This window comes from Trachymyrmex septentrionalis, unplaced genomic scaffold, assembly GCF_001594115.1.
Source record: "Trachymyrmex septentrionalis isolate Tsep2-gDNA-1 unplaced genomic scaffold, Tsep1.0 scaffold80, whole genome shotgun sequence".
Classification (NCBI taxonomy): domain Eukaryota; kingdom Metazoa; phylum Arthropoda; class Insecta; order Hymenoptera; family Formicidae; genus Trachymyrmex; species Trachymyrmex septentrionalis.
Window position 1 is genome coordinate 68,662 of NW_017305988.1, and position 10,801 is coordinate 79,462.

Here is a 10,801-nt window from a genome sequence, read left to right on the forward strand (position 1 = left end):
CTCTCTCGCTGGTTTCGAGGTTATCATTTTATTTCCACGAGGTGTTTTCTTTTTACTTAAAAAAACACATCATTGTATCATCTTTGTACCTGGAGTGCTCCGACTGTTTTACATTTTTAATAAAGTAGCGGTAGATTATCTCCGCATGCTTTGTTAAAGTTTCTCGTCTTCTTCACCCCACGCAATCTCACAATACGAAAAATTATCCTTTCCTTTATCTAGACTCCTGTTTCATTGCATCTGATTCATCTAATTCATTCTACTAAATTATTTCTTTTCCAGGAGCTTGTTCTTTCTGGAAGAAGCTTATATGTGAAATGAATATTTGATATTTGATATGATGAATCTTTACAGAACGCAATATTGTATATATCACACAATTTGTATTTATCTAATTTATGCCATACGATTTTTTTCTTTCGGAATTGTTTTCTAACTTTGCTGGCCACAATTAGCGCGAAATACGGATTAACAAATTTGATGAGAATGTTTGACAATCGGTCAGTCATAACTTTTACGTCACATTCAATTACGATTATGATCAAAATGGACGTTAGCAGTTAAGTCAATTTACTTTGTCTTGTGTCTCCTCTCCGTGTCCACCGTCACATAATATATGTTGAAGCAATTATTTAATCTCGCACACACATCTATACGCACAGATGCATAAAACGCTACAGCCAACAGAGGCAGACAAGTCGCAGTATGTCAATTACACCGTTTAATATTTAACTCGAGGCTTATATTTCAATCGGGGACGGCGCCGTAAATAATCGCTTGATCTGCCATCTGAATCCCGTACGGTTCTTTAAGGACAACAAATAAGTTGCGGAAGCTTTGACGTTATTTGAATAATTCATACCTACCTGTAGGAGGAGTTGTCTGGAGATTATTAATAGTATCTACTTTTCTTGCATGCATGCTTTTCACGCCGCTCTGATTAATAATTAATTCCAGATCGCGATAAAGTCATCGAACTGTCTGCGAAGATCTTCCTGATATGCATCGACAATTTAATATACGGTGAAAATTATTCTTATTAACGCATCGTAAACGAATTCATTTCTCTGATATAATGAATTGACTTCTGTATGTATATATATGTTTTCTAGAATATACGTATATTCTAGAGTAGATTTTCATAATATTAAAAAAAATTCCAACAGTTTTTAACTCAATTTTTATTTTATCATAAAGAGAGATAATAACTTTTATTTTATTTTATTTTATTCTCTCTGTCGAAGATAACTCTCTCTCTCTCTCTCTCTGTGCGCGCGCGCGTGTGTGTGTGTGTGTGTGTGTGTGTGCACAGAGTCATTTTTACTTATATATTAATATTTTAGAAAATTAACTTTAATGATGCCATTGATAATTAATGACATCTCGAAAAAAGTCATAAATATAGATATAGATTATGTTTTCTAAATTACAATAAAATGTTAAATTGTTAAAAGAAACTAATTTAATGGACGAGACAATAAATCTACAAAAATATATAGTACTTTGTAGTGTCCTAAAATAAAATAAATAAATAGATAATAAAGAAACAATAAATATTTCCTAGCAAAATTTTTCCATCTAATTAATTTAATTACTCTTTTTCTAAGTCATGCTATTACTAAAGCGAATGTTATTAATAATAGTTTTGCTGACAGAACGATAACTCTCTCAATGTAATGAAACCTGTTTGGTATAATTTGAGCGCATCACAAACAAGTATTCATAAAATTAAAACAAAGTTTAGTAAGCGTGACTGTATTTCAGAACGGATAATCATGTTTTTTATCGTATGTTTGATCTTTTAACAATGTACTAACTCAAATTCGAAAATTATTAGACAGTTTAATGTCAGTCACGCGCATCCTTTCGGTCATAAAAGGCCGACAAGAAATTGTTTCACAACTTTCTACGACAGATAAGAACAAATTAATTCTAATAGGATACTCCGCGTCATAGCTGCGCTAGTTCTTACATTTTTCAGAAATCGTGAAAGTGCTGCATTGATACTACGACACGCATCAAGCTTTCGCCTTCGTCGCTTACAGTTTGTTCTCGCGATGTGGGTCATGTGCATCGTAACAGGTTGCAATATTTTTGCTTTTGGAAACAACTGCAAAGAAGCATCATCCGATTTATTTTCCTCTCTCGAAACGTTGCTCAATAGTGCGATCGTAAGCGGATTCAACGAAGCACATCGAGCAGAGTTTTGAGTCTTGTTGACGGAAAAGTAAATTTGCTCATTTCGTAATCGTTTTTTTTTTTTTCACTTGTTTAGTTGTCGTACGATTATGTTGAAATTAAAAAAAAACTGGTTGTTTCCTGACACTGATATAAGATCTTTCAAACCGCAACTTTTTCAAGAGTCTCTTCTCCGTGCAAGTCCCCGCGAATGGAATTGCAAGTTGATGAAATGGAAAAATATGTATATTTATATTTATAATTTCACGTTTCTGTCGATATCAACTAAAAACTGTCATGTAAAACTATCTTTTATAATATTAATATTATTGCTGAGTGCAAAATTAATGTTACGTGTTACTTTTAATTTGTGTCGACTGGGATGTGGAAAAAAATAAAGAAATATTAAAAAAAAAGATCGTCAAAAAACATTGGTATGAAAAAAAAAAAAAAAATAAAAGCCTATCATCTCTCTTCGACAAAATAAAAATTGAGATAAAAGATTCTGAAATAACTTTTAGAGGACGATTAAGATCTATTGTTAAATCTTACGCTTTCTACTTGAGTAAAATTTATAATCCGTTGTTTCATTGTATTCCTTACCTTAAAATATGGCACTTTCAGCGTCGTTAGAGTGATTTCCCATCTTGTTAAATATTATATGAGAATTGGAATAAAAAATAAATATTACAATATATGAGAATTAGGATAAAAAATAATTATATGTATATATCTCCTACAACATTTAAATATATACAGATATGTTCTATTTTCGAAATAAAAAAGTATAGAAATTTAAAAAAAAAAAAGGATTGACAACTACAAAATGTCAACATATAAATGTCAACTAAATAAGAATTTCATTGCTAACTGTCATTATGTACGTAAGGTCAATGTCCCTGTATTTCTACTCAAGTCCCGATTTCTACTCACCAACTAAACTTTTCTTCGTAATATAAATATTCAGCTGATAGAATTTACAGAAATATTAATTATACAATCAATTATTTATATACTCCCGCGTGAGTTGTATGGGCTCGCTGCTCGCCAGGTAGCAGTATGTATTTAAAAATGAATTTCATAATAATCATAATTCAAGCAGTCGTTACCATTGGCAACTTCGGTCGTGACGCTATTGATTTGTGCAAGCATTAGTGATTCGGATTTTATCCAGTCACAAAATCCAGTAAGCAAAATCTGCACCGTTCCATGAAAAGTTTTTGTGTCTTTAACAAACAACGGACTTCTTCGTGCTTCTCTGCTACTTATTGTGGCTTTTTTTGTGGAAATAATAGGTGATTAGCAATACGTTCGACTATGAATTCCTATTTCGACTCATTTCATTCAATACTATAACCTCCAGATATAAATATATATTTCATTCTTCTTATATTTATTTAAATTGTATAATATATTATTTTTAAATTATTATTGTGTCTAAACTCAAAACAAATTGAAAATCTATTTACGTTTTAGATTTAAACAAGCCTAAAATAAATTATACAAGTATTACAAGAAACAAGTATCAAGAAGTGTAAGAAAAAAATCCGTAAAAAATAAATATTTAAGATATTCTCAAGAAAGTCTTAATCTTACGATGTCTTATAAGAAGCTGTTTCAAAAGAGTTATCTTATTAGTGATTTATTATTTACGTGCTTTGTTTTGTATGAAAATATGTGTTTAAAAATTTGATAAAAAGCATTATTCATTTGGAAAAGATCAATAAACTCATAATCAAATCCAATATTGACGAATAAAACATTACAGTTTTATGAGTAGAAATTAGGGTTACACACACTAGATAACATCGCGATTTCTGCTAAGTAGATATACGTACATTTGTTTACATATTGCGTTTAATTCATGATTATTTATAACAAAAGTCTTTAAAATGATAGGTCTTCATATTATAGGTCTTAATATATAATATGAGTCATATAGTAATTACATTTTTTCGCTAAATGTTACACAGACAAGAGAATAGGCCATTTAAATCTCTGTTTTTAGTACAGTTTGTCTTAAATGAGTAGAAATAGGTAGTAGAAATAACATTCACCTTGTGAACATTTATAATACATGATACTTAACGATTGAATTATTCACTGGAATTTAAATTTCCAGATTGTATAAATAAAATTTCCGAAGTACGCTTCGCAAACTAATTTGAATTTCGCTACCCAACAATCCTCTGAACGCGCTTTAAAGTATCGGCAATCTATAACGAGAGATATACATAGATATACATATAATGTTGCAACAAACATGATATTTAATTCGCGTGACTGTGTACTCGTATATACGTATATATTACGCTTCGATGGGTCTGAAGTCTTTTTCGGTTGCACGCGCAGCGTTTTTTTTCCGAGGGTGAATATTAAATTCTCGCGATACCGCATATATCGCGCGTCGACGCGACGGGCTGAAAAATCTCAATTCCAGCTACTACATTTTTCGCGAGTTCCTCTTTCTGGCATGCGACGTGCACGCGACCTACCGCGCGGAGGCGAGGAATGGCGAGGATACGCGTGCTAGTCCTACGCGAGGCGCGGCGAGGCCGAGGGGAGCACACGGCCGGGTCAAAGAGGCCAAGATAAATTGCAATCTAATCCGCGGGAGTAAGCCGGGGCCAATTACGATTCGTTGCGCGTCCAGTGCGTCCACACAGGAAGAGAGGAGTGGCGCCGTGCCTGGGGTACGACGCGACGGCGTGACGTACACCTCCCGCCTCCGAGGCCTTGCGGCAAATGCTGATAGTAAAATCCGCGTCTCTTCTTTTAAAACGCGCCGCCGAGGAAACGCGAACGGCACGAAGATCTACGACATCGACCGATCAGGATCGACGGCAACCCTTCATCGAGTGCCCGCTTGGAAAATCCTATCATTTTCTGCAAATTTGAATATTACTATGAATGATTACCATGATTTTATATACATGTAATCTCTATTCATAATCCTCACACGCAATAAATCAAATTATTGTCATTATTATTATTATTATTATTGTTGTTGTTGTTGTTGTTGTTGTTGTTGTTGTTGTTGCTGCTGTTATTAAGTGAGAATTATTTCGAATTATTAGTAGATTATGTGTTATCACACACGATGGATCGATACACACTAATACTTATTTTAAAAAATGACAAGATTATATTGTATATTATAAGAATCGGGAAATAAAGTAAAATTGATCGAGACATACGTAACCGTAAGTCAAAAACTTAATATCGATTAGATGAATAATCATGATAAAAATTTAGAAATTTATTTTCAATTTAACTTATTAACTTTAACGTAGTAAAATTATTAAATAATACATAGTGAGTATTTGAAATGATGCTAGAGGAAGGTCTATAACTAGTTGAATGTATGTGTATGCAATCATTGAAATTTATTCCGTTTAACACACACGTACGCAGGAACGAAAATGAATCTAATTCTGAAATGTCGAATTTTGAAGGTCTAGTAACAATAATGGGTACACTGACAATTTCTTTCTGAAAACTGTCACAGATAGCGTTCCGCACGACGGCCTCGTTGAACCGCACACCGCGCAATTCAATCCGCTCCTGACGGAACATCGTGGCGCGGAAATAGTGGGGGATTCGAAGATTAGAGTTACTCCTCCGCAAGCCGAAACTTCAGTTTAGTTTACTAGCGGTTCTCGCCTCGAGTCGTATCCTCCGCCGCAGCCGGCACATGGAAACGTACGCGGCCGCCGAAAAGTAAAAAAAGAAGGAACATCAGCGAGAGAAAAAGAAAAAAAACATAGCGAAGCTCGCGCGATGATGTGAAGCGGCTGCGGCTGACACGGAGGAAAACAAAATCGCGAATCGAGAGGAAGAGACGTATTTTCGCTCGTTCTTTCGCACGCCGAGTCTATTCGTTTCAACTGGAGGATCTGCAGACGGCACATAGAACGAAATTTTAATATGCCCTTGTGAGAAGCTTCGTCGAGGAAAGCTGCGAACAGGTGAGCGCTCGTCTGTCGATTCTTCGCGCGAAATAACAAACATTGATGTTTATTTTTAAACAATGTAGATTAACTTTAATTCCGCTTTTACTTAAGCCGGGAAACGCAATGCATTGTTTCATCGTGTAGAATGTTTGCACTGAAAAAAATTTACTAAATTTTAATAAATATTTATTAAACGTAAACATATATTTATTTGGTAAAAGAACTATTCGTTTGATTTAAGTATCATTTTTTTATTGAATAAATATTTATCTACTGTAAGTATACGTTAAGTCAGAACTATTAAAATAAATATTTATTAAAATTAAGTAAATTTTGTTAGTTTAATAAATTGCTAGAGTTGTACCAAGAAAACGCAGAATTTCTGCTAATTCATTAAAACGCAAGGAATTTAGGAGGAAAATATTCATCGTATACCGCAGCCTTTACTCTTTATCTTTTTCTAGTTTTTAGAATTAGAAAGAGATAAACAGTAGTTAACAAGTTAAATCAAGGTTACAGTTAATCTACATTAATAGAATTAAATGATCTCGAAACGATTTCTCGGTATCATTCGAGCCTTTTTAATACAGTAACTATAACTTGTCACATTTTTATACATATTCTATTTTTTCACATTACATTATTAACTTTTAAATTACATCCAGTTACGTACATACGTTATTTTGAGAAATATTATAATTTATTTGGTAAAACCCTTTTGTAATTGGAAAATTTTAGTTTTACAATTTATCCAAGTATTTTCCATGCGATAAAGAAAAGCAAATTCGCAAATATTTTTTTTAAGGTAGAGAACAAACATTTTTAATTCTTTTAGTTATAAATTCTATGATATAATTCTCTTTACAAATATCGTTATGCAAAATTCATTTATTACGCGAGATGTCACATTTCCCAGGAATGCACGTGATGTATTAAACCAATGTTTAACATTTTCATACGCACGCGACGCGGATAATAGACGCCGAGAGATCAAAGATCCTTTTATAAGACGTAAACTTCTCTAATCTTGTATACGTACATATATAGCTATAATATCTATTGATACTGACACAGTTTAGCCGCACTATCGTACATGATGCACACTCTACCAAGTTTTTTAAAAACGTTATCACAGTACATGTGTACGAATCTGTGCTTACATAAAAAAAGAGAATTGTAACTCTTTAAAAATTAAAAATCCTGGCATTACATGAAAATATTGACCATTGATTGAAACTTATCAATAAAAAAATGTAGCGTGTCAATAAGCTTGTTTTCTTCTGTCAAGTAATTCTGCATCTTCGTTAGATGCCCGCGTAATTGCCTTCTTATTTTCTATTCAACAATATTTGGTCGACCTCATAGAAAGTTAAAGTTTATCGAAAATATCTATTTCTCGTATAATAGAGAATATATTAGATGTAGAATTTTTTTAAATATTGTCTGACGTCACAAATCGCAGAGTTTGTTATGCTCTTGTTATGTCTTGTGATTATCGTTTTTCGACTCATATTCGCTCAAGGCAATGCTCCGATAAATACGCTTATAATTAAGAGAGTAGCCCTTCATTTCTTTAAATTCTTGGAATTTTTTGATATGCCAATTAGAGATTCCCTTCTCTTGAAAAGAAATATTTAGAATGTACATATTTAGCATTTTTAATTTTGAATTTTTTTTTCTCGCGTGATTTTTTTATTGGAAAGTTTTTCATATGTGTGTGTATCATAAAACGTACCAAACTTAATCTAATTTGAAACGTTATAAAGAAGTTGCGAAAAATATATTTGAAAAAATACGCGCGGCGCAAGATTAATATATAGTATATACCTTCAACAAAACCGTCTCGCCGGTACTAAATTACCCTCTGGCGCGGCGCCAGAACGGTCGGTGTACCATCTCGTTTTAAAGAAATTAAATTTCGGATTTACGCGGATCTCTTACGATGGAAAACGCGTCTTAACGAACGTAACATCGTTTCTTTTTAACATCGTGTGTGTGTGTGTGTGTGTGTGTGTGTGTGTGTGTGTGTGTGTGTGTGTGTGTTTATGAATAGATTTTAAAACGGGATGCTGCCCCTCGCGCGTTTTTCTTCATGCGCCCGTACAAAGAGGTCGTTTCTTTCAAAAATTCTCCGAGGTTGTCTGTTTATATCTTCAACATCCTGTGGATTTCGATAAGATTCGTGTGTCCAAAATATTCTCGAGATAGCCTCGTTTTTCTAACAAGTGAATGTTCGAATGCCAAAATTGAGCTCTTATTCCGTGACGGTCATATAAAAATTTTGCATTCCAAGTAATTATTTTATATTGCTAAAAATTAATTTTTAATATAAAAAAGCATTTTAATTTATTAATAATAAAATGTTTACTATTTTTGTTAGTACATGACAAATTATTTATTTGTTTATAATTATTAATTCAATTGAATTATTTATAATTTATTTAAATATTAATAAATTAGTAACGTAAGAATATCAATAATTTGACTAATCATAATGTTAAAAAAAATAATAACTTTATTTCTTCTCTACATCAGTTATTTTGTTTCACTTGGTGTTCCGCTTGAAAGTCCACGATGTGATCCGCGAAACGCTCTATTTTATATCTGGATGATAAATTCACGGTGGCAAATCCGCAGCTGTGGACATTTTGTTGCGTAAGAAATAACTGTATCTGTAGTCATCCACTTTAATATTGTATCTTCAAACGCCAACCGCGTTAAATGATCAAAGATGAGTGCAACGCAATCGTTGCACCAGCGATTCCTCCGCGTGAAATGCATGCAGGCGGCAGATACGATTAGTAGACGTGAAATCGAAAGCACGTAGTGCGAGAACAGGGTCGGATCTAAACGATAGGCACAATGTATCGTGATGTACGAGACATCAAGAATGTGCGAGTGGATTGTTTTATCGCAGATAATAATTATGTAAACGTAATTTGATGACTCGGGAATTAACCGGGCCGCAAGGAGTACGACAAAAGGATCGTACATGTAGATTGTACAGAATATAAGAGATCGATGTAACAGATCTGTAAAAATAGAAATACGTGTTGTGAAAATATCACGAACGGATATAAAACTCGGAGAAAAAATATTATTTCATATATCTATTCATAGACGTATATCTATTCAAGCGGGGGGGGGGGGGGGGAGGAAAAGGGGGAGAAGGCAAGGAAATCGCTTGACCCTCTTTCCTAAATTTTGGAAGGAAAACAATTAAATTGTGAGAATTATTTTTACCACAGAAAAATTGAACGTTTATTACCTAATTTGTGGCTCATACATTATTTGTAAGAAAATTCGCTCAAGATCACGAAGACTGGCTTTATAAGTATTTTAATTATACATATGTATGTTGTATGTGGATACGCGAGGTTAGTTAATTTTCTCTACCTTTATTAATTTCAACTATATTTTAAAGAAGATTCGAAGCCGAAAAATATGTAAAAAATTTTTTTACTTATAATCATATTTATTTTCATATCATAAATTAATTTTTTAGCGCACAAAGTACTACGCTTGACTCTTATTTGCGCTTCCTTTTTTGATTATGTTGATTACTAAGAGTCTAATTAATATTTTAATAAGTTTCGAAGATAAATTTTCCTCTCCTCCCCTGATTGAAATCCTGGGTACATCCATGTATCTCTAGCGATAAAACTTTAAATCTTTCTTCAGTACTTTCTTCAATTGAGACTGAATTAAGGAAATTTGATTCATATAGATAATTTCTTGGTTTTCTTTGTTCCGCACTAAGCAGATTTTTCTGCTGTATTTACGAATGTAATATTCACTGTCATTTAGCATTATTAAGATCGTTCTATAAGATGCGTAAAAGCATCAAATTGTTAAATATTACTAGATAATTTAACTCGTAATATTACTGCGGTAGTTTAATAAAGTTTGCGTTTCAAGACCGAAAAATCACTTTGGCGTGCAGTTTAAAGGACTACATACGTACGCATAAATTCATACAGAATTGTACAAGAATTTAAGGTCCAGTCAGACCGTTTAAGGCATTCATTTGCTATCGATTATGTTCTTGCATAAGAAAGCGTATGCAAAATGAGCTGGAGATTCCCTCATTTTTTTTTTGAGTATGCTTTTTAGGTCCATGAATGCTTTTGATCGTAGCTTTATCATACATATTTTGGAACGTGATATAATAAACAATAATATGTCATCAATTAATAAAAGTAGATTAATTATTTAAAATATTGCATACTGTTGCAGCAATGTTTTATAAAATGTTACAATCTTTCAAAGTAGTATTGCTGCAATATTGCTATAATATTTTATGTTGTACAGGTATGTACGTATAAAATATATATAATACGTAAATATTATGTGCGAACACATGAAATTGTAAATGAATGCCTGTACATAAAGTTGATTTATTCTGAAATCTTGTATTACAATTAATAATAAATATATTTAAAGTATCTAAGTATTTTATTTTTCTAATATCTGTACTTGTACGTAGGTAGCATTTTTTTCAGAGTACTTGTACATGTATCTGGATGCTGAGAATAAAGTACCCCGTACAATACTGATAATGTTAATGCTCCGCAGTGTGTTCGGTGTGCATGCAGTGTTTCCGCAGCGCCGATCCTGAGCGAGAGAGCTGAGCTGCGTGCAACACGCTTTCATCGATCCGCTGGGATGCA

At 32.9% G+C, this 10,801-nt stretch overlaps 1 protein-coding gene across 2 annotated transcripts in view; it reads left to right on the plus strand.

Moving 5' to 3' along the window:
• The first annotated feature begins 5,707 nt into the window (after window positions 1-5,707).
• The window catches only part of LOC108754773 (neprilysin-11-like), a 24,284-nt gene continuing 19,190 nt past the window's right edge, over window positions 5,708-10,801 (plus strand). For both annotated transcript variants that reach the window (XM_018497356.1, XM_018497357.1), the window contains exon 1: window positions 5,708-6,146. The gene's annotated coding sequence lies outside the window, so the exon portion shown is untranslated. The remainder of the gene's footprint in view (window positions 6,147-10,801) is intronic.